Raw genomic sequence first — 26,054 nt, 5'->3', positions numbered from 1 at the left:
GGTGTTTAGAACATAGAGACCGAGCTGGATTGTAAAGGGTGAATAGGGAGCTGAGTGCAGGACAGTAGTGGGGCTTATATATCATTATGAGTGGTTGTGAGCTGGAAGAGGAATAGGTAGTGGGGAGTTCAAGCCATTGTAATTATTCTAGGGCAATACAATGATGAGCAGAATGTGGCTATTTGTGGCAAATTTGGCAATCTTGTTATAGCATGTTTCTAATTTAGCTTTCAAGGGAGACAGCAGGTTAATTAATAAAGGAGTACCATATGTTAGTGAAGACAGAAGGTAAGTTAGTCCTAATGTTTGTTTAGTAGGGAGAGAGAGGAACTTATTATGCCTGTAGTTACCCAGGTTTTTTGTGGGTGTTGCATATATTGTTTTGAATATGGTCATCGAATTTGAGGCTTTCATCAATAATTACAATAGCTTAGTGTCAGTTACTAACTCAATTCTGGTGATGTTAAGAGAAAGCATTTTTGAAGTCAGCTTTGTTAATAGGTATATTTCTCTCGGGAGTAAAGATCATAAGTTTGAGGGGTTTTTTTTTTGGATTTAGAGAGAGGTGATTTTTGTGAAGCCAGGTTTCCACAGTAGAAAATACCGCTTGGGTGACTTTCCCTAGTATGTTTGAGTTGTGAGCAGAACAGACTACAGTGGAGTTGTCTGCGTACTGGACTAGGGAGCCCTGCTGGATAGATTGGTGGAGGCTGTTAATGAAAATGTTAAACAGAAGAGGGCCTAAGACTGAGCCTTGGAGAACACCTGTAGGGTTGTGAATGCAAGGAGATGGAGTTCTATAATTTAACAGCATGCTCTCTTTTAGAGAAGTAGCTTTTGAACCATTTCAGTTACTGGGGTGATAGGCCAATACAGGAGAGCTGGGAGAGGAGGCTAGAATAAGAGATAGTATCAAATGCTTTTGCTAAGTCCAAGGAAAGGGCTGATACAATGTTTCCTGAGTCTCAAGTTTTGTTAACTATGTCTAAGAAGGAAATTAATGCAGTGGATGTGCTATGTCCTGGACATAACCTGTGTTAAGTAGGGGAGAGAATATTGTATTTTAGAAGGCAGTCTAAGAGTTGTTTTTGAACACATTTTTCTAGAATTTTAGAGATAGGGGAAAGTATGGCAATAGGTTGGAAATTAGTGATGGCTGAAGGGCCACCTTTATGAAGTGGTAATATTATAGTTTTTTCCAGAGGCCAGGGATGTAAGATTCTTGGATGGATCTGTTTATCAAAATGCTTATGGGATAAGCCCTGAGTCTGCAGCGAGTTTGAGAAATTTGCCAGAAATTCTGTCAGGAGAGTTGGAACAGGATTTTCATTTTAGAAGAAGTTTTTTGATATGAGAGGTAGGAATAGGAGAGAGATTGAAAAGTGGTTGAAAAGACAGTTGAGTGCTGTTTGGCAAGGGAGTTTTAGTGGATGGAGAAGGATAGTTAGTGTATGAAGTGTTGGGTAAGTTCTGAGGTAGAGTGTGAGAAGGGGAAGAAGAAGTAGTGTTGTTTAGGAGAGGAAGAGAGAAAGTAGAGGTAATATTGGCAATTGTGTTAATAAAATAAGAGTTACAAATACTAGCTATTTGTTTTGGAGACTTGTCGGGGTGTGGGCAGGGACTGGTTTGGTGCCAGGATTCAGGAGATTATTTACAGAAGACCAAAGAATATGGGGATTACTTTTTCTATTAGTCTGCTGGTTCTAGAAGTAGTGCTGTTTGTCTTTATAGATAAGTTTTTAGCTAGGTTACGGAGCTGTTTATAATGAATCAGGTCAGAAGTATCCTTAGATTTAAGCCAAACTTTCCAAGCTTTATCCCTATTTGTCAATATTTCTTTAGTAGCTTTTCTTAGCCAGGGGTATTATTAGTTTTTGTTCTTTTGGTTCTTGAAGGAGCTAGGCTATCCAATATTTTTTGAAAAGTACTATTAAAGTGGAGCAAGGCATCATCCAAAGGGAGAGTTTTAAGGATACTCCAGTTAATACTTTTCAGGATGCTGTTAAATGTGATGGGGTTAAATTTGGAAAATATTTGGACAAGCTTTGTATTATGTCTTTTTGGGATGGCTGAGCAGGATCGGATTGTATAAGCAGGGAGATGGTCACTAATAGAGTTGGACATAGTGCCAGAAGTTATGAATTTGGAAGGGTCTGGTCTAGAATTCAGTCTAGGATGGATCATTCATTGGTTTTGCTGTTGTACCTAGTAGTAGTAGTGATAAGTTGGATGAAATGATATAAGTGTATGGTGGTGGATAACTGATTGAAAGAGATAGAAGACCAATCAATATTCATGTCCCTAAGGATGATTGTTTAATTTTTTATAGTGTGGGACAGCCAAGATAGGAAGTCTTCTATTGTTGGAATGTTATTTCCAGGTGAGATGTATAGGACAATGATACAAAGCTTTTTTGCCTGATTAATTTCAAGAAAGGGATAAATATTTCAGCATTTTGGAACTGAGGGATGGGGTCTTTATAAGGGGAAATATTGAGGGTGTTAGGGTAAATGTTGGCCACACCTCTTCCTTTTTTCTGTTGTCTGTCTGTCCTAATAATACTAAAATTAGGAGGGAGAAGCTCAGAGTCTTGAATACAGGGTTTTAATCAAGTTTCTGTAGCTGCTAGGATGTCAGTTTTGCTTTGAGAGAGACAGACGTGCAGTTCAGAGGTTTTATTACAGATACTTTGGAAATTAAGAGTAGTTATGTAAAGAGATTTAGAGTATTTGGAGTAAGTAGAGTTTGTGGGGTTATAAGAGTTAGAAGGCCCTGGGTGGGGGTGAATGTCACCTGAGCCAGAAAGGATGGAAAGGATATCAGAAGAATGGAGAAAGAAGTAAGAAGGTTTAGAGATTATATAGTGAAGGGAGTGGAAAAGGGAGTAGAATGGAAAAGTGTAAAAGCCTTTGCTAATCAATATATATATATATATATATATATATATATAAAAACTGTTATACAGGTTTTTCTTAATTACATTTCAGCATATGCAGTATATAGCTGACAAAATGCAAGCATACAATCTCAAGTTCAGTAATCCTCTGTGCAGATATATCCCAAAGTAGTAGCCTCTTTTCTGTGTTCTCCACATAAATAAGTCTCCAAACCTTCAGTTAACCTAGCTACATGGTTGCCTTTTTATTGTGTAGATTCAGGGCTGCCAGCACATTGAAGATGCAAATGAGGTGTGAACTTATTAGAATTGCTGAATCCCAAATACTTGGCTCCGCAGATGTAAGAATAGTGCAGGCACTCCCTCAGTGTTTGTTTTTAATGTATTATAACTGTGAATGATTACTGGTAGGGAGAAGGAAAACAACAGCAATGCAGACTGCCCTATATCTAGTGGGTTTGTCAGGTTAGACTTGCAAAATGTTAGATATAATTTTGTCAAGGTTGGAAATGTAAGTAAGCAGCACACAATCCACAAGTAGTGTTCATTAACATCCAACCTCCCCTTCATTTGTTGGCAACTGCATATTATATTATTGCAATTTCAAGAAGGAAAAAAAAAAAGGGAAAAGTAGTTGAAATGAGGAAAGTTAATCCATGACATACACACTACAAAATGTTAGCACACGTGACATATATCTACATAGGTCTGTATGTTTCAGATTACTGGCTAGATAAGAGAAGAATTTACCACCAAACACAGACAGGTAAGACACAGATGCATATTTGCAAGCAATACTCATAAATGGTTGTGTGATCACTTAGTGCAATACATCCAAAAATAAATGTATAAATAATAGTTGTATGGTTTCATATTACTGTAGATGATGTTGCATTTGGCTGTATGCAGAATGAATTTAGTTCCTTGCTGCAAAGTAGTTTGTGTGGCAAACTGGGATAAGGCACCCTTACTGTGTTGTGAAGGTTTCATTGGAGTGAGAGTTCTAATCCAGACCTATGTAGATATATGTCACGTGTGCTAACATTTTGTAGTGTGTATGTCATGGATTACCTTTCCTCATTTCAACTACTTTTCCCTTTTTTTTTCCTTCTTGTTTTTTGGGCCAGTGTTTGCTCAATCCATGGCTTGCAAACATGGGAAATGGAGAAAATGAATGTTATAATGGTTAAGGTGTTCACCTCCCATCCATAAGATACAATGTTCGATCCTGTCCTCCAGCCAATACCTGTTTGAAGTTTGTATGTTTTATTGTCTATTAAGAGGCAATCTCTGCTTGACTTACAAAGCCATGTCTGACTCAGCCATGTTAGAAATGTTACACCTAAATAAATCCCAATCCCTCCACACCACACACCCAGAAACCTCAACCTCATTACCACAATCAGCAGAACATGCTGGAGGGACAGGTTCATAACCCAGAGACTGCCCATGCTCTGGAATAGACTTCCCATACATGTCAAGCAGAGCATCTCACTGGCTCTTTTCAAGAGAAATCTTTATGAGTGGATGGGAAATAGAAAGTTCACCCCGGGGATCACTCCAGTGGCTCTACTTGATACTAACTAACTTGGAACTAATGGCGGCAGGATGCCAAGGCACTTCTGTGGGCTAGGCTTGTAAAGGCTCCAGGGCCAATGGCCTAGTATACACCTATGAACCTATGAAGCACAGCAATGTGCAAACTGGGCTAGTAGTCCACGCAGAAAGCAGACAGAATACCTGTAGAACATCTACAAACAGGGTGTCTGTAAAAGGGTAAAGGTTAAAAACATTACATTGTTGCAATTTCTGTACTTCATCTCACTAATGCACTTAGCAGCATTGTGTGGCTGTTGGCAAGGTTCTCCAGCAGCTGCAGCCATCAAACACCTGCAGACAGGACTCAAACAATCAATAATTGATACCAGATGCTTTCAATTAATTCTGTTGGGCGCAGCACAAACACAATAAGCTGTGTGGCATGGTGGTTAACATAGAGACCTTAAGAATGATTAGAAAGTTAGGGAATGTCATGTAACTAGTCCTGTGACAGCAGATGTAAGTGTAGGCCTAGAGCACAGATGGTCCTGGGTCTAGTACAGGGTATGCAACTTTTTTTTTTTTTTTTTACTATTGTGACAATGCAGTTTATATTAATGAACTGAAAAACAGACAAATGTTATTCCAGCAGTCTTGTAGCAACAGGTGTAAGTGTAGAACTGCAATGCACACAGTCCTGGATTCTAATACAGGATATTCCATACATTTTTACCGTTGTTCCACTTCCGATTATATTCACTCTCACTTATAACACTTTAGATAGGAGAGCTGATATAAATTACATGTGTGAGGAATGAGACACTGTTACTGTGTTTTCAGCTGTTTGACTGAGGGTATACTGTCTACTATATTTTTGTAAGTACAATTCTGCTATCTGGAATTGCATGGCCTTCACAATTACTGAAGACACATACACAACTGAATCTACATCCCATAACCTTGTCAGGGCACACACATACATGTGTAACAGATCAAACTGTCATCTGTATTTATATATGATTCCTGACTATGTCTGAGCAGCACTTCTTCTGTGGCAAAGATGGAAAATCAACACTGTTGAAGAAAATGTTTTGTCCCTTATGCCTAGGTTTGAATCCCACACTGTAAAAATCAAATTTCCTCAGTGTATAAAGACAAAAACAAATATGTCAGGTCATTACATTTATGCCCCCAGTGCATGTCTAGAAACTTAAATCACCTAATGGTTACCTTCCAATTTCCATTATGTATTTCCAGGCTAAATCAGTAGACACCCCTCAAACTAAGACCAAGTCTCTGATTAACCTTCCAGTTTCAATTATTTAATTCTTCCCTGCTTGACACTGCTGCACTCCACTTAATACCGAGCAAACGTGTTTGGTATCATTGCTCAGGTTTGTGCACTACCAGTAAACATGATAACTGGAACTGGTGGGAAAGCATCCATTTCCATTGCTCTAGTTCAGCTGGTAGATACAGCTGGCATTGGAGAGGAAGGTTCCAAGTTTAGGACACATATTTGGGGTGTCCAGGAGCCCAGGAGCCCAGGATATTTATTGGACTCCTGGTAAAGTACCATAGCCAAATGCTTCTGCAGTAGGACAATTCTTGTTCCCAGTGCAAGTCTGAAGTGTAGAATAGTTTAGCTCAGGCTGTATCCCATGCCATTGCTATCCCATGCACTGGAGAGCAATATAGGCATCATTTCAATGACTGACAAAGGAGAAAAAGGGATACTTTCAACCGCTGATTGCATAACATTGGGACTGCAGACATCCCACAGCTGTGTAAGTATGACAACTAGAGAGTATTTCCAAGACTTAGAAAGCAAAATATAGGCAGGACTGGTATGCATAATGCTCTTCTTTTCTGTTCTTTCCCCAGCTCCCAAAAAACATGACTTCAATCAGTAGGCTCATGTTGCTCAATTGCAGAGACTGAGGGAAGCAAGTGGTATGTATGCAGTAGAAGAGAAGTGTTATTATAGCTTTAAAAGTTAAAGTTAGCATTTTTGGTCTTTTATACAGTTGTATTAAATTGAGTGTGCATATACCAACTGTAAAAGGAAGTATGGATGCATTAGTCTATAGCACAAACCAATTGTAAGAGTCTAATATTAAAGTGTAGTCAGAGTTTGTGGGTTCAAATATCACGATTGCCAACTATACAATACTGCTATTTCTTCAATAATATTTACATTAAATTAAAAACTCTATACCCGTGGCACAAATGCCCTGATGAAAAATGTCATCTGTATAACTGGAACATGCATATGTGCAATATATGCACATTTGAAGGATTACTTTCAGCAATCTGTAGTATAGTGTGTATCTGTTAGGACGTATACTTACATGTAATACTTCACATAAAAGAGCTGTATAATTGTGCACTGTATGTCACATATGTTGGTACCAATGTTATCTCCTTTTTTTCTAACTTCAACCCTTATCTCTCTTTTTTTATTTTCTATTATGTATTGTCAAAATGTCTCCGTGTCATCCATGTGTACCACATCACTAAATGCTGCACAGCAAAGTGAGGTAGGCCAGCCCCCTTTCCACCAGCTCCATTACTGATGCCCAGCATTTCTGGCAGCCAACATGGCAGTACTGACTCTGCTGCCCCTGCATTACTTGTGCCATTAGGTAGTACTGCCCAGGAAGCTGGTGCAGTGGTACCCTCTGGGAGCAGTACAAGAGGTGGTGAATTCATCACCTGCAGGGATATGCCAGGGAGGTGCATAGGGTCATGCACTGCACCATTGGTGGACACCTACACCACATGGAAAGGCTGCTCTCCCTCATGGTCCATAGGAGGAGAAGACATCAAGCAATCCAGCTGCCAGCAGAGTAAGGGGACAGTGATGACAGACCAGTGGGTGAGGAATCTATTCCTACTGTCTCAAGCTTGACGTCCCTGAGCCTGCATTGCCCCTACCTCACCCCAAACATGGTGCCCCCAAACTTTTGTGTCCCTCACCATCCCTGTCTTTTGTCTTGTTTGTCTTGTTTGTTTGCATTTTCTTCTTCACCTACTCATCTTACAGAACCCAGACATATCTACTTCACTTACCCACCAATCCTCTCTAAAATAATCATCTCATACATAGCTCCCCATTTCACATGTGTCTTCTTGACACACTTGATTCAGTCCAATTAGCTATACAAAATTATTACGTTGTTGTCACCCCTCTCTGTGGAGGTGACAGTCCAAATTCAGCTAATATTCTGCCCATATAATCAGTTGTTACTGTTGAAGAAATGGATAGCTATGGTCCTTGCCTACCTCCCAACTCCACATTTGTGTATGGATCTACTTCATAAGTTCGAAGTTTCAAAACTTTGAACTGCAAATGGACGAGACCATAAGATCAACGTTTTTACAATTTGAAATTGTAATAAAAAAAATAAAAGCACCCCCAGACCTTCTGCTAAATAAATATACCAACTCTGAGATCACACTACAGTGAGGGAAATAGTAAATTTCCAATTCTGTACTGTACAGCGATCTCCATTCATAATGTTCGAAGATTCAAAACTTCAATCTTATAGTCTCGACCATTTGCAGTTAGAAGTTTTGAAACTTCAAGCTTGTGAAGGGAATCATTCTATACTGCTTTCCCTTTGTTCTTCTTCCTGTTTGCTCCCCATTTCACCACTTTCCTATCTACCCCATTTTAACAACTATAATCTGGTCAAAAAAGTAGAATAACACACAACACACATAAGTAGTAGAAAAAGCTATAGATTCCTTCATGTTTTGGCCCCTATGTTTGTGTGGAATTTTGCATCGCACAGCAATGTCAAGCAAAGGTGAATGGTGATACAATGCTGCAGTTATCTCTGTGCAATCTCGCTTAACCTCACTACACTATGCCCATTTACAGCAACACATGTACTATAAAGAATTAATGTCATTGCATTATAACTGATTATTTAATAGTACTTAAAAGTCTGACATACACCTGGATACAAAACCCAGTATCAGCTGGGCTCAAAAAGAAATGTGTTAATGCATTTATACCTGCTGCCACAGAGTTAGTTAAGCAGCAGGTGTGTTTCACAGACTCAGTACTAACTTTCAGACTTTAGTCATGCAGGTCACATTTGTGCACTGTGTAACTATGCACAAATGTGGAAAGCATTGAAAATGTATGTCTTGCATGCGCAAACATTTTGCTAAACAAAGTGCAAACCAGCTGCTTTCCATGCTATGGAAAAGTAAATATTATTATGTATTACTGCTGTTTACTGTCCATTTACTGTCTATGACATGAAATTACACATGGAAAAATAACAAACTGAAGGCTCCTATCTAACAATATGCCACAGATTTACAATGTGTTGCCCCCCCCTCCAAGAACTGCAATCCTGGTGTCTTAGTCCTTTTTCCCACATATATCACCTACATTACAGAAAGTATTATCAACTGTTGTGTGATATGCAGTACATATCAATCTATTAACATGCAGAACTATAACTACTGACCCATAAGCCTCAAAAGCCTTATCTGCAAGGCTATGAAAGGGATCAGCATGGACCTTATCCACAGGAACATAGGTGACCTTCAACACACACTTCACCTGACACATTTTGGCTTTGTCAAGAGTAGCTTTTGCTAATGAAACCTAGTGCTCTTCTTTGATAATGACCCAAAAGACCTGGATGAGGGATAACAGGACATACCGCTATGTTGATTTATCCAAGGCCTTTGACACTATTCCCCATTCAGGGGGATTAACCCATACATTACTAGATGGATAGCCATCTGGCTCACCAACAGAATGCACACTGTCAAAGTTGGGGACTGCACCTCCACCCCAGACCACTTACCAGTGGAATACCACAAGGATCTATGCTGGGCTCTCAGCTGTTTGGAAACTATTTCTCTGAAGTTCAGACAAAGGTATATGGACTGTGGCTTACCAAGCTTGCAGATGACTGTCAACTGGACGCAGTCATATAGAGTCCCCCAACTATGTTAACATATTATAGAAGGGCTTACATAGACAAATGATTGGTGCCAAACTCACAGACTGAACCTTAAAGCAAAAGAAATGCCTCATTGGTCCCTTTGGCAATGAAGTACCCCTGCTAATTATAATATGCATAGCATCCCTCCAAGTTCTTACACAGTGTTGTGATACTTGGGAGCACATGTTGATAGCAATCTACACTTCAATCACTATGTGTGCATACTGATGAGACACACTCTGCATTGCGCATGTCATAAATAAGGCTATCACAAACAAGACCAGGAAGGTCATAGCTCTGCTGTACTCTACCCTTATCAGTCCACTAATTGAGTGGAATGCTCCCTTCTGTTTCTGTCTGTCTCTCACCAGACACTTGCAGCAACTGGGGAAAACAAAGAGGTCTGTGACTAGGTGAATCCAGGGCCTCCAAAACATGACAAACATGGAACGATTGAAAGACCTGTCACTGTACGCAGTATCATGGTGGCTGCTGAGAGGTGACCTATGACTGGGCTACAGAGCAGTCTCAGACCCTGCCCTACTGGAAATGCTGAACATCTGCAAATCAAATAGCACAAGAATAACTTGCTCCAGGGATCTCAACCTAGCCTGTGATATAAACAGAACATGCTGGGGTGACAGATATATCCCCCAACAATTGCCACTCCTCTGTAATAGGCTCCCACTGCATGTGAAGAAGTGTTCCTCAATGACTCTATTCAAGTGCAACCTTGACAACTGGATAGGTGATTGTAAATTTACCTCTGGGGTGGTGTCTATGTCCCCCATGGACAAGGCCAGTCAGTGTTGATAAAATCACTCTGCTAATAACCATCTAAATATTCTCAGTAAGGGTACTTGTGTTTTTACATTGCTAGGCTTGTAAATGTCCTAGGGACATTAGGCTAGCAACCTCCAAGAACCTATGATGCTATGAACCTATGCAGGCCTCTCAACATCTCTCCAACATGGCCTGATGATGCCATCCACTATAAGTTGACCTGCAGTCTTGTAAAAATCAGACTTGTGCCATGGTGCTTGTATAAAGTATGGAGTTATGTAGTCGATGTACTTAGGTAGGTGGGTTTCTGTTTTCACTGCAGTCAACTGTGTGTGTGTGTGCATATGCATGTGCATGTGTGTGTGTGTGTGTGTGTGTGTGTGTGTGTGTGTGTGTGTGTGTGTGTGTGTGTGTGTGTGTGTGTTTGTGCTCTTGCTTTACATTACAGAGAGCCTTTTACACTAACATGTGGGATGCTGTTATTGCTAGATTCTCCTCACCAGACACTGCTGATGTCGTCAGCTATATCTGATTTGTGAATGTGCACTATTCCCACTAGGGCAGGGTCAGAGACTGGCCTGGGGGCCAGGCAGAAGTCACCTCCTTCTGTAGATTACAGTGACATGGCTTTCAGTCTATCCACATATTTCATGACATGGTTTGTAGGCCCTGTGTTTTCTTGGTGAGAAACACCTGGGGTCTCTCCAGCTGCTGCATGTGTCTGGTGAAGTACATGCATAAGACAACATTACACTCTATTATTGTTCTGATGAGGTTCAAGTACAGTGTTGTAATATATTCCTCAGATCTGAATACAGTGTCATGATTTATGATGTGCACAACATAGGCTTTCAATGCCAGTGCAGAGACTTTGTGGTCAAAGTTCAGACTGCTATCTATGTGTGTTCCCAGTGCTTACTTTACTGGGTTTCAGCAAAGCGGGACTGTTGTCAGTGCTGTAATTAGCGGGGAATTCCACTTTGCAGATGGACAAAATAAAGACACATTTTTGCATTTATTTGTAGACTGTGTGGCTTTGTCATCAATCATTTGTCTGTGTTAGCCCCTCCTGTAGTATGTTATCATCATAAGTGGACTCAGTGATTGCACCCAGTAAGCAAAAATCAGCAAACGTGGTAAGCTAAAGGCCATATACTTTAGTGTGAACTGTCAAGAAATAGAATCCAAACAGTAAAGAGCAAAGCACAAATCCCTGTGGTACGCAAATTGTGACAGCTCTGCTGGTACAGGTTGATTCACCAACTTTCATAGTATGTGTTCTGTCAGTAAGCCAGTGGCTACCCATCCAGTGACGTAAGGATTAATCCACAGCTGGGTGAGCTTCTCACTGATACCTGATGGGTGATTTTGTCCAAACCCCATGCCAAATCAGGAAAGCCAGTATGCACTGCCTTACCTTCATCCAGGCCTATCGCACAGAATTAATGGGCTGTGACAACATCACAGATTGCCTGTTGTGTGACTCAGTATATACACCTTCCCGACATGGTTGAATACATACTTCAACACATCCTCCACACAGACTGTGTTCCTCTAGAAGGGTGTACATTTATTTATTTTATTTTTATTTTACATTTGTTGACCGGGCTAGTCCAGCTGGATACATGTCCTTTTTCAGTAGAGGCCTGGGGAAATAAGCTCCAAGACATGGTCAAAATACAATAGTACAAGTTCAAACAACACAGAAAAAATATCAAATATACTAATAAAAATAGCAACTTTCAAAAGAAAATAAAAATCATCAACAATGGTATCAAGTAATTAACGGTACAGAGTTTGTAACAGGATATATTATTGAAGACAAAAATCATAAAACAGTGAAATTTCAGGTATGGAGACATAATTCAGGTTAAGTCAGAGGTAAACAAAGGAAGTTAGGTGAGTAGTAATGTAGCAAAGGAGTTACTTAAGAAGAGAATGTAAAAAGAGGATATACAAAAATGAAAAAGGGTAGATAAGAAAAATATGATAAGATGGAAAAAAGTAGCAGAGGATAGTAAGCACTGGATAGGTTAGACAAATTAGTAGAGGTAGATGACTAGTCTGGTTTTGAACAGGGGCATAGCCAGTGAGTTTTGAGGAGAAGTTTAAGTCTATTTTTAAAGAGAGATAATGAGGTGAGTGAGGAGAGGTCACAAGGGAGAAGATTCCAGGATTTACCTACAGAATTAGAGAAGAGGGAATCCCCAGCTCTGTTGTTAGGTTTAGTGGTGTGGACTAGTAGTTTGTGAGATGAGCGTAAGGACTTCAGATTTGTATAGGGGGTGATTAGGGTAGATAAACTTGGAGTATTAGAAGGTTTATAAAGAATGTTGTGGGCAAGGGTGAGTTGGTGAAATTTAATCAGGTGTTGTAGTTCTAACCATCCTAGCTGTTTTAGGTTTATGCAATGATGGGTTTGGAATGGGTTGCCTGTAGCAAATCGTGCAATGTTATTATAGGCCTTTTCCAATTTGTTGAGGTTATTCTTGGAGAGATTAGTAAAAATGGGAGAGGCATAAAGGAGTGTAGAGATCAAATGTGTGTGGGCAATAGTAGTTTTACCAGTGGGGGAAAGGAAGGGTTTTATCCTATAGAGGGTACCAATTTTTTTTATTAACAGTCTTTAAGGTATTATTGATGTGGATGTCAAAGCTCAGATTATTGTCGATGGTGACACCGAGTAGTTTGGTGGTAGAGTCAGGAGATATAATAGAATCATTGGTAGATGTTACTGAGAATTGAAGAGGGGAGGACTTATGAGTAGGAGTGAAGAGGAGGAGTTTGTTTTTTTTAGGGTTCAAGTGGAGGCAATGCTGAGTGAACTATTGTTCAACTATGATGAATACTTTTTGGGTGAGAGCATGAAGGTCATGGGATGATGTAGCTGAACATAATAGTGTTGAGTCATCAGCATATTGTATGCAGGTGGCTTGTGTGATAGCTAGATGAAGGTCATTAATAAATATAGAGAAGAGAAGAGGTCCAAGTATGGACCCCTGAGGGACTCCTAAGGTAAAAGGTAGAAGGGTGGATAAAGTGTTTTGTCAAAGTACTGCTTGCTGTCGGTTGTCAAGGTAGGATTGGAACCATTTTGTCAAGGTAGGATGCATCCATGTCAGTCGTGGGGGACAGCATCCAATGCATGCATGTATAGACACATCCTGATTCTCCTTATCTGTGAGGTAGACCAACATGTCATCATGAACCTTTTACTAAATGACACTAGTAATATCCTGGCTGTGCACAACAGACCTGTGTGAGTTGATAATGCTACATCATGTCTATTAGATCTGTTAGATGTCCCCAAAGAGGTCATCGAGGGCATGCATGATGACAACACTATCATCCTTTTGAACTACACAAATCCACACTGAGGTATTCACTCAACACTGTCAGATGTGGCCATAAACATTTATATCACCAAGTGGGGAGACCACTGCATCACATACATGTCATGAAAATATGTTGAAACGTGTGAAGTGAACTACATTTCAGGTCCAGTGATCAGGTCCATACATTCAGGGCTGTCTGATAGGTCTTTTCTCCCTGTCCATTATTTAAGTCACAGACATCACAAATGACATACACATGCTGTGTCAAAACAGGTGTCTGAGGGATTACAAATTATGGGCAATCATTGACTCCAACTGTGATATTAGTATAATACAGGCAGTATCAACACACACACAGACTGCTGTCACAGCCACGATAACACCTGTAATAACACAAAAAGAGGGGGGGATTTGTCACATCAGAAAAACAAACACACAACACAAGTATAATGTAGACATCACACCCTATAATCAGACCAATAGATATGTGACCTGTATCCTGGGGTAGATGGTATGTGGAATGTACACCAGCATGTGGCCACAGTGCAGACTATTCCCTTGTATATGACACAACTACTGAGTATGTGAAGGGCATCCACATCACAGGTCATAATACCTCCATAGTTCACAATCTTCATCGCACCAGTAACTGAGTACAATGCACCCTTCTTCGTATACCTCACTACACATCTTCCAGTGATGTGCAACTGAAGTGTGTACCACCTTTGCCACAGTGAGATGTCACACATCTTATTGGCCATACCTAGGTAATTTTTTGTGGCATAAACATCTAGCCTACATTGGTCATAATGTTGCATGCATGTATAGCAGTGTCCCTCCTAACACTTCCAGCAGTTGTTACAGTGTCAGGACAGTGTACATGATTACCCTCATAGACTGCAGACATGTCATAATAGTTGTACATATGTGTTTGCGCAAAACTCTCTCTGATCACTCTAAATCACATATGTTATGTCAGAGACATAGGATTGCTGCGCTGGTGGTATTATTCTGACATTGTCCATGACTGTGCATGCTTCTTTTAATGTTGTCCATGAACCTTTACCTGTGTCCCACTTGCTGGAGACCTCTTCTAACACTCATATTCAGGCAGGTCAGTTTGCACAGCTTCACAAAATGCACCCTACCCAAATTGTATATAACATCCCTAATAGATGTCCTCTGCATTGTTCATGTAAGGATGTTTATCTCACACAGACATCCTCCCCATTGTTATGTTACCTTGTGTGACAGTCGCATAATACACATTTTAACTGTGAAATCCCTACTTCTACCATACTGATATGTAATTGGTGTTGCTGCTCCAACCTTCCATTGACATGTCCTCATCTGCTGTACATTTGGTTGTTTCTCCTGTTGTCTTTCCCTGTGTTCATTTCTACAGTTCATCTGTGTGTCCCTATTCAATACACACACTTCCCCTGAGTGTTTATTTTACATGACATTCCATGTACCCTTACCGATCATTTTTACATAACTTCAGTACAGAATGCCAGCAATGGGATTTCACGATAATTTACACTGTAGATACACTCTCCTGTATTGTGCTTGGACCATATACTTAACAATCATACCCCTCAACTGACCAGATTTTCACAGAATGTCCATAGTTTTGCCTTTATATCTTTTGGTGTGTTCCTTATGAAATTTGTGGTTTTTCCCATATCACTGGGATGATCTCACAACTGATGTGACTCAATAATTACAGTACATACATTTGAGTTTCAGACTTCAAATCCTTCGGAACATGTATCTTAACATAAACACCTGGTTATTCTAGCACATTTCTAACAAGCAAATATGTCAAATATGTCCCTATTTCTGGGTTATTGTCTCCCCATTATGTTGGCCTTCATCCAGATGTCCTGCACTAAGAGATTGAGAGCTATCTTTTAAGTCCTTGTGCTCATTGTGGCATTCCACGCAAAACCGTGGACCTTCAGTGCCCTGATTTAAACAAGACTGCCATCCATGTTCACTTACATGGTTTCCAGGGCTGGCAACAATCTTGCCAGCAGGTCTATATCATTTTGTCGAATAGTCTATTCAGTGAATAACTAATCACTGAACCCACTTAAGTGAAAACTCATTTTAGCAAACGATCGTTTCAGCGAGTTTTTTTCACAGGGAAAGGGAGTAGTTGGCCATCATCAGAAATTTGCCCCTTTCCCCACTGTAGTGCGATCACAGAGTTGGTATATTCAGTTAAGGGGGGCGTGGGGTGCAACTAAGTTTTAAATTGTGTAGTGTTTGTTATGATCAGTAGCTGGCCCACTAGATTTTTTCCCTGTGAAAACATTTGCTGAAATGATCCTTTTCTAAAATGATTTTTGTCTTAATTGGGTTCAATGAATAGTCACTCGCTGAATAAACTATTCAACAAAGTGATATAGACCCATTGCCAGCCACAAAACATTGTCATATTTATGTTTAAATGTGGTGCATGGAATGAATATGCAATGATCGCTGCTGCTCAGTGTGCATCACCACTCACACATGAAACTCCATGTAGGCTTTGAATGAAGCCTACACAGAGTTTATTGAATCCCAGTGATTGTCTAAAAAAGAAACGTTATATGAGTACTGTGAATAACTCAAATGGACCTTATGCCTTTGAGCCTGTGCAATGGATGTGAGGAAGGGTAATAAAGTGAGTAACATAATTACTTCACTAAAATATGCTGATGTTTTTCAAGAAAATATACAAATATACACATGTGAGGCACTGGTATTAATGACACTTTTAATGTAGTAAATGTGGTACATAAAACTCTTCAAAAAGGATATAAATTATAACTAAAAAATAAATGAGATCACCATAAAAATTACATCAACAACAACAGTCAAAAATAATTTAAACTCCTGTATATAGAGAAAAGGAAAACTGACAATAAATTTAAAATAAGCTTTATTAAACCATATATAAAATATAAACAAAATGGCACCTTAGAGCTTATTGCTTTCAAAGTTAATGTGCACCTCTTATTACACACTACAAACTTATACTAGGAGAAAAACAATATATAGAAAATTATATTCTGTAGCTCATCTAATTTTAAAGGGTATATATAAGGGTATATATATCTGGTCACTGCAGAGAGATCACTGCATGCCACTTTATACCTAATAAATAGCAACAATATTGACTATAATGCTACATTTAGTATCTTTCAAACAAGCTGCCTAAAAGAACTTTTTTCAGTTTGAACCAAACAGGTTTTATATATATATATATATATATATATATATATATATATATACTGTTTTTCTTACAGGTTACTAAAAGGTGACCTTTGTCTAGTTTGTAAGGCATTGCCTGAGCTTGTTTTGTTTGAAAGTCCATGTCAGAAATGCTCTGCTGTGGGAACTAATGCCTGGATGGGGAACCTACAGCTAAAATAAATATCAATAACAGAAAAAGGCAGATATATTATACAAATACAAAGATGATATAATAAGCCCTTTCCTTATAATCAGAATTAATAAACTTCCTTCAAAAATAATCTTGACATATGCAGAAAATATCAATATGGTGTTATTGTAATCAAGCTTCTTAAAGGGCAGTGAGTCATAAAACTTCACACTAGAACCTATGAATCGATGAAGAATGAACGGATAAATGGCTAAAATGGTAAATTTCTGTCCATATTATTTCCATGAAGTCTTCAATCTTTCTAGCTTATGATACATTTACTGAAATATCAGGTAGTAGAAAGCAATGCTTGTATTGATAAAGGAAACAAAACAAAAGTAAAACACATCTTTTAGGCCTACTGTATCTAGACATAGATTATGTTAGTGAATGCAGCATCTAGACTACAATTACATTTCTAAGTTTTCCAACACTGAAAATTTTAGTAGAGGGATAAAGGCCAGGATTTATAATCTAGACTCCTTATTCTCTTCCATTCATTATCCTCTGACCCATCCACCCCAGTTCTTAGCCCTTCTCAGCTTATTTACTGCATCCTCAGTGCAACATCACCACTTCTGTTGTATTTTGTTTCTAAGAACCCACATACCCTAGTATCCAGTCATTTATACTATTTTGTTTCTCCTTCTAGCTGTCCGTCTGCACCTTGGTACCCCTTTCTGCCCCATCTCCTCTCTAAAGCAACCTCAGATAGATAAAACCCAAGCTTACTTATAGACATTGCAGGACAAAACCACACTAGAACATAGTTTCTCAATGTCTTATTGTGTTACTTTGGAATCAAATTGACAGCATCTCTCTTTAGATGGGACCTTCTTTCTTTCAAGCCATCTCTAGCTTTGTTATTTAATACTAGGCCTGGTATCTGATGTGTTGTGATATGCTAATGTTACATTTCTAACCAAGACCTGATTGGATGATAATTTAGGGTCCTACTTGAAGGGAAATCCACACATGTTCTCAGTTATTCAGGGCTTTAATGGAGCAATATTGTCAGCTGGGCAGCCATCTGCTACTGCTTCAGATATGAGACAATGGCAAAAACAACTTGCTACTCAGATATGAGTAAGCTGTATATTTCTCCTGGTAAAATATACTTCCATTTATCTTATGACTTTTCCAAATATTCATTACCATCCTTGTCAATACTGTGCTGGAATATCTGAGAAGGATAAACATGGCTGACCTCAATTCGTGAGGCAGTGATGAATCATGAGAATTTCACATGGAATTTCTCCTGATTACTAAGAAACTCAGTTTTTCACAGGTGTTTTGTCTGCACCCCACTGAGGTGTATATATAATGCTTTTGATTTGCCATCTGAAGGAGAATAGTTCTTAAATGGTGGTGGAACCAGTCTCATGGCATGATTCATTTTTCTGTAAAAACTTCCACTGACTTTATCACCCAATACTCTGTCAAGTACCCTATAGGGATTTTAGAAATGTTACTAATGGTATTCTGATGCCTATTCTGGACCAATTCTTTAATCAAAATAATGCAGACAACCCAGAATAAGTTGTGCAGACCTATAATAGGATTGTCACCAGATGTCTAGCTACTGTCGCCCCAGAATATGTACGCCCAAAACATATCATAATCAGAGATGTTTGTTTGACCAAGAACTTTACACTGTGGAACATGTTAGAACACACATAGCAAAAAATAGCCTAGACTGAGAACAAACTTTGACCAGATGATTATTTTAATTGCCATTCAGGGACCTCAGTTTAGAAAGCAATATTGTTGTCTAGAGAGATTTTAGCCACACCAAACTACACAGCTTTGGTCTTTTTGTATCACGGATAAGCCATGTAATATAGTCTGTTGTACTGTTTGGAAAGTACTAACCTCTGCTAAATTCAAGGAGACTACATGGATAATCTGAGGGTTTTATTTAAATTCTCCTTGCACATTTTAAGTTAAATTTATAGTGACTTGTGGAGCGATACATTTTTGCATTTTTCTGCTTTTTTTCCATATTGCCCTGGGTCCTTAATTTTGTAGCTTTATTTGCAGTTGTGGGGAGACTGTGTATTACTACTGCAAGTTTTAGCATCATTTACACATTATAGTGCACGTCTATGTCCATAGGTAGAATTATTTGTAAAAGCTAGGCATTTGTATTTTGACCCCTGTCTGGAGCCTTAATTTTGTAGTTTTATTCACAGTTGTGGCAGAACTATGAATTGCTGCCAGATATGACCCTCATTTAGTCATTTATTACAGCATTTTTCCATAAACAGTGTTACCACTAAATTCTGCATAGTCTGGTGCCTTAGTCTGTGGTGGGATTACAAAAGTAGCAGTATCAAGAATTCTGCTCCACAATGTGTACTTCAGTACTTTTACAGCTGCTTATATTCATGTTTTGCAGCTAGAGTCTTATATTCTGCTTATCAATTACCTGCTTAAAGTTGCATTCCAGTGCCTTTCTGTTTTCTTTACTACTGTTTTCCCCTGTTCTTTGTGTCTGTCTCAGTACCCACTAAGACCTTAGGCTAAAGTTTCTGAAATTCTATCCACAGAACTAGAGCTCCAGTATTGGTTTTATCTGTTTGGATCCCTCTCTAGGAGGTCTGGTTCTTGCAGCTTGAGTTTTTCCTCAACCTTCACATCCTTTCTTCTTGTGGTTTTAAAAGGCCATGTCTATGGCTTCTGCCACTTATGGTAATCTCACTTCTAAAGTCCCTCCCTCCCTTCTTTCATTGTTATTGTCTGTTGTGTAAACTATTTCAGTACTTTTCACATCCACAATACTAAGTGCCCACCCAGCAAACCAGAATTGCTCTTGAGTATATTTAATTTATTTGACATTTGTTAACCAGGTTGGTTGAACTGAGCCAGGGGTCCATTTTCAGTGGAGACCTGAGGAGAAAAACTCCAAACAATATACAGCTGCGCAAAAGATTAAATAACATAATGGTCAAAAGTACAAACACATAACATAAAGATATAAGATGCAGTTCATAGCACAGTACTCAATAATCCAATGAAAATTCCATTACAAAAGTATACAATGTCTAAGAGGTACTCTCAGTAGTTAAACAAAAGAGACATACATTGGAATAATTTCCATCTTATTGATACAAGGGGGTTAAAAACAATGAAATTACATGTCAGAGAGAAAATGACAAAAGAGGAGATAGTTCTAGTAGAGTAGAACAGGAGTATGTCTAATAAAGGAGATGTGGAGATGAAATAGTTGTCGTGGGGGCTCGGCATGGGCAGAACCAAGTCTTTTGTAGCTAGTGTTTTAATTCTCTTTTAAACTGGTATTTTTGGGAAATATTTCAAATATCGAGGGGGATTGTGTTCCAGTCATGATCTACTGCGTACTTGTAAAAGGACTTTCCAATGTTCTTTTTAGGTTTGTAGATGTCAAGAAGGTGTTTGTCAGTTGTGCGAAGGTGTCGGGGGGGGTATAGTAAGATACTAGTTTAGAGAGGGAGGGGCAGGAAGAGAGATTACAGAGAACAGAGTGTGTGATATGTAATTTTGAAAGTAGTAGTTGAGAGAATTCAGGACACTGAAGTTTCTTAAGGGCGAGACAGTGATGAGAACTGAGAGGAAGGTTAGTGGCAAGTCTGGCTATTTTATTGTATGTTTGGTCAAGTTTGGTCAAAATAGTAGACTGAATATTAGTAAGGACAGGGGCAGTGTAAAGCAGCCATGGTAAGATGAGTGACTGAATCAGAGAAATTTTGGAGGAAGGTGTACGGAATTTTAGATTTCTGTAAAGTAGTCCAAGTTGCTGATGTTTCTTTTATACATTGTTGGATGTGTAAACAGAATTTTAGTTCATCAGCGATTATGTTGCCAAGTAGTTTGGTATGAGGTTCAGCTTTAATTATGCTATTTTTGAGGGAGGTGATGGCAAAGGTGGATTTGTGTTGTGCCAGTGATCTAGGAAAGAGAAGACGTTTTGTATTATTAGGATTTAGTACTAGCTGATTGTCTGAGAGCTATGTTTCGACAGATGAGAAGGTGTCCTGAGTGAGTCCTAAAAGATTAGGAATATTATGGGTGGTGGTGATTAGTGTGGAATCATTGGCATATTGTAATAATGTTGAGAGCTTACACGCAGAATGTAGTTGTTAGTGAAAATGTAGAACAAGAGCGAGCCTTGAGGATATCCTGTGTTGACTGGAAGGAAGGGGGAGAAGAAACTTTGCCAGTGAAGATTATTTATAAAATTACATTCAGAACTGAAACTTGTAACTTACTAAAACTTACTAAAGCCTGTAACTTACTGAGGCTAAAACAGAACCATTGAGTGGGGACAAGCTCTGAGCAGCTAGTTTGCATGCTAAACAGCACTAAATCAAATCTTAGCACAATCTAACCTAGTCTAGTGCCAAAATCCAGAGACTTCCCAAAGAGATCTCTGTATAACCCAGTCCATAGCTAATAGTATCTTGTCCAAATACAGGTCCAGACAACATGAATATGCAATTTTCAAACATCTCTGTAGCCAGCTTGGTAGATAAGGGCATGCAGAGACAATGAAGCAATTTTCTCATGTTCACAGACATTTAATCCTTAAAGAAGCAAACAGTGTGCAAAAGAGCCACATACACAATTTCACTGGAGACAAAAATGTTGTATGCAAACAAGGTTGTCAAGAGCACACACATTACAACCATCAGAAATAGTGCCCACCACACAAAGGGCAACTTATGCTAAGGCACTAAAAAGCAATCTTTCCAAACCTCAAAGACCTCCTAAGCCTATAATTGGCAACACCTATCATCTGCAGTCAATGAAGCACTCACCAAAATCAACACCAAACACTGCACATAATGTCTACACCCAGTGGATCCCCAAAAGTGACGACCATAAGGTAAGCAATCACATTACCCTGACTCTTATCAAAGGAGTTTCCATTGTATGACAAACAGATGCCCCAATCACAAGAATGAACAAGTAAAAGATTATGTTTAGTTGCATATCTGGAGCCATGATGTGACAAATTACACATGCACTGAAATCACCGCACCACAGGTACCAGTATGATTCTATCATATTCCATGTGGGCATCAATGACCTGAGATGTACCTCACTGGATTATATGATGACAGATGCCATTGATCTTTCCGAATATGTGTCTCAGGTAGGTATGTGGCTTGCACTGAGCAGCATTCTACCTTCATCAAGACTGATGCCACAGTACAAACAAAAGATGATTGACTTCAATAGTTAGATTCTGGTGTCCTGCCAGGGGGATTCAGTATTTGTCAGCATTGGAGGATATGATTAACAAACCATGATGTTTTGCAAAGGATGGGCTGCATATGCCTCCTAGATTTCTAAATAATGGCTAAAACTTCATCCACCCTCTTAGAGCATTTTTAGGCAAAGACAAATTGTCAAAACTACTGACATAGCTAATAAAACCCAAAGAAACCTAAAGGTGTTACTACTCAATGCTAGGAGCTTAAATAAGAAACTCCACACCTTACAAGTGCAAATCATCATAGACAAAGTCAATTACCATATCCTAGCAAGTTATAGGTCACCCTGTATGCCCCAAGAATCCCATAACGGGTAGCTAGACCTACTGAAGACACACACCATTAAACCAAATACCCTACTCATTGGAGACTTTAACTACCCCTTTATAGATTGGGAAATATACACTGCCTTAAACTTGCAAGCACAATGATTCCTGGAGTTTATTAAGACAAATACCTTTGACCAGATAGTCTGTACACACATCAGAGGGTCAAACATACTAGACCTGGTACTCACCAATATGGGAGAGAGCTACACCCCCTATTGTGACTTCCTCACTGGTGAAGTCAGACCGCAAAGCTGTCTCAGTTAAAAGAAAAATCAATTTGGTAACTACAGCAAATCCTGTAACAGTTAGGAACTATTCTAAAGCAAACTACATCTTATTATGTGATAGTCAGTCAAAATTCAATGCCCCTCCTAATCCTGAATTCACAGCAACCTTTGTGGATTTGTTCATGTAAATGGCTGTATAGTAACTGCTATACCCACTAGAAATAAGCCCACAAGAAACTCTGAGAAACAAACCACACTGGTGGAATCCTAACCTGCACTAAACATACAGAACCAAATGATATTGCCAACATCCTGGCAGATAGGTTCAGTGGTAACTTTACCCCCCTCTCACCCCTAAAGAGCCCATCTCTATACCGGAAGAATGCAAAGTTTCTGTAATCATGACTGCACAGGTAAAAAACACACTCTTCAAAGCCAAGAACACAGCATCCATGGGACCTGACAACATCCCAGGCTGCGTTCTACATGAACTATAGAATGAACTGGCACCCCACCTAAGCACCATGTTCATTCATAGCCTCACCTCAGGCTTTGTGCCCACTGAATGGTGCACAGCGACGGTTATCCCACTCCACAAAGGGGGAGCCACCACAGACCCCAGGAACTACCCTGTATAAATCCCTAAGTCACAAGATGGGTTGCCAACTGGCTCACTGACAGAACCCACACTGTGAAAGTAGCAGACTCCAAATCCGACTTCAGACCAGTGACAAGTGGAGTACCACAGAGTTCAGTTCTGTATCCTCTCCTGTTTGGTATCTACTTTTCTGAAGTACAGGTTAACACAGAAGGTCTTTCACTGATGAAGTTCACAGATGACTGCAAACTAGGAGCCATAATCAAAACTCCTAACGATGTGGACATCCTGCAAAAGGGCCTCACTGAGACAGATGCCTAGTGTCAAAGCCATGGCCTCAAGCTCAATGCCAAAAAGTGCATTGTCATTCCCTTTGGTAAAAGCTGTGTACACATGAGCTACCACATAGGTGGTAGTCTACTTAACACCAAAAGTGTGATAAGAGACCTTGGGACACAGGTGGACAGTAGTCTCTCCTTTGATAATCACATCACCACAGTAGTCAGGAAATCCTTCTACATGGCACACCTCATCACAAAAGGTTTCTCATCCAGGAAAAATTAGGTCATTGTTCCCCTCTACTCATCACTCATTAGACCCATTATAGAGTACAACGCCCCTTTTGGTATGTACCTCACAAGACATCTACAACAACTGGAAAGGCCGCAGAAATACCTCACAAAGAGGATTACTGGCCTCAAACAGATGCCCTATGCAGACCGTCTCAAAAAACTCCAGCTTTACTCCGTCACATATCACCTACTCAGAAGCGATCTCTGCCTAACATACAAAGCTATGTCAAACCCAGAGCTGTTGGACATGCTCCACTTAAAGAAATCCCAATCCCTCAGAGCTACACGCTCTAGGGACCTAAACCTTGTCACCACAATAAACAGAATATGCTGGAGGGATAGATTCCTGTCCCACAGCCTTCCCATACTCTGGAACAAACTACCTATTTATATCAAACAGTATTTTATTAACACTCTTCAAGAAAAATCTTGATGAGTGGATGGGAAATAGGAAATTCTCTCTGGGGATCACCTCTGTGGCTCTGCTCAACAGGGGCACAGGAAAATAATTTTCTTGGGTGGCAAAAGCCAGGGTACCTTTCTGGCTAGGCTTATATAGGCCCTAGGGCCAATAGCCTAGTACCTACCTATAAACCTATGAATACAGTATATAAGAAAAGCAAAAAAGTCATGGCTAAAATCAGGAAGAGCAACTCCCAAAATGATAACAGCTCTCTAATTAAACGAAACAGGAAACTAAGAGGACTAATTAAGTCCAACATGGAAAATTATGAGGTCAACATAGTCTCACAGGATAAAGACAACCACAAGGCCTTCAACAGCTATATCTGTAACCTCAAAGCAGTACACAGCAGTTTGCCAAACTGGTGGTCAGTGGTGCCATCTTCACTGATCATAGCAACACAGCGAATCTGCTGGCTGAAAAATTCAGCTCAAGCCTCACTCCCCACTCCCCCTGCCTCCCCCCATGATATACCTATTAGCATACCCCCAACTATTAGTAAGGAAGAGGTCCAGGCAATGCTAGCTAAAGCCAAAAAAACTGCCTCAATGGGCCCTGATAATAACCCAGGATGCCTCCTAAATAGTTTGAAACATGACCTATCGGGACCACTTGAGTCTCTTTTTAACTACAACCTCACAACAGGCTTTGTATCACAAGAATGGAGGACTGCAATGGTTATCCCACTTAATAGAGTGGACCATCAACTGACACTTGAAACTACAGACCCATTACTCTGACTAGTCTAATGTGCAAAGCCACGGAATGAATTATCATAATGATAATCAAAGACATAAGCAAGCTTCAGACACTGGACCCAACCCAGTCTGGATTTATCAAGGGTAGGTCATGCCTACCTTACCTGGTTGACTTCTATGAGATGGTCAGCAAGGTAATGGACAAGGGGAAAATGGTGTATCCCACCTACCTGGACCTTGTTAAAGAATTTGATACAATACCCAACTTGGATGTAGTTGCCAAACTTACAGAACTGGGTATAAACCCCTATGTAACTCACTCTAGCTCACAATCAGAACCCAGAAAGTCAGTATTGGTAAGACCACCTCCACTAAGAGACTAGTCGTCAGCAGGGTACCTCAGAAATCTGTGCTGGGACTACTCCTACTTGGCATCTACTTCTCAGAAGTAAAGGCTAATGTCAAGGGCCTTTGGATGACCAAGTTTGCAAATGACTGAAAACTGGAAGCTATCATAGATTCTTCCTATGACACAAACATCTTACAAGAGGGTCTAATACAGGCAAATGACTGTTACCAAAGTCACTGATTAAAACTCAATGCCAAGAAATGCATTATAGTGCCTTTAAGGAAAAGTGCCACTAGGGCTAATCACTCCATCAATAAGACACCCCTAAGAGTCTACCCAATAGTCATGGATCTGGAAACATATGGATACAGTAATCTGGTGTTTGGCCAGTATGTGGCCAAGGTAGTGAGAAAAGCATTCTTTGTTGCCCAACTTATAAAAAAGGGTATGGCATCCAGGTCCAATGAAGTCATGGTGCCACTTTATTCAGCCCTTATCACACCCATCATTGAGTATAATGCCCCTTTCGACATGTCCCTAACCAGACATATGCAACAGATGGAAAGATCACAAAGGTCCCCTACCAGGTAATGGCACAGTGGTG

The 26,054-nt window shown here is 39.7% G+C and overlaps 1 protein-coding gene across 1 annotated transcript in view; it reads right to left on the bottom strand.

The window, feature by feature from the left end:
• The window catches only part of ATP6V1B1 (ATPase H+ transporting V1 subunit B1), a 1,526,458-nt gene that overhangs the window by 306,689 nt on the left and 1,193,715 nt on the right, over positions 1-26,054 (bottom strand). The window lies entirely within an intron of this gene.

This window comes from Protopterus annectens, chromosome 2.part2, assembly GCF_019279795.1.
Source record: "Protopterus annectens isolate FY-2018-M chromosome 2.part2, PAN1.0, whole genome shotgun sequence".
NCBI classification, from domain to species: Eukaryota; Metazoa; Chordata; order Ceratodontiformes; family Protopteridae; genus Protopterus; species Protopterus annectens.
The sequence above is the reverse complement of the archived record's forward strand: the minus strand, read 5'-3'. Positions and strand labels throughout refer to the sequence as shown.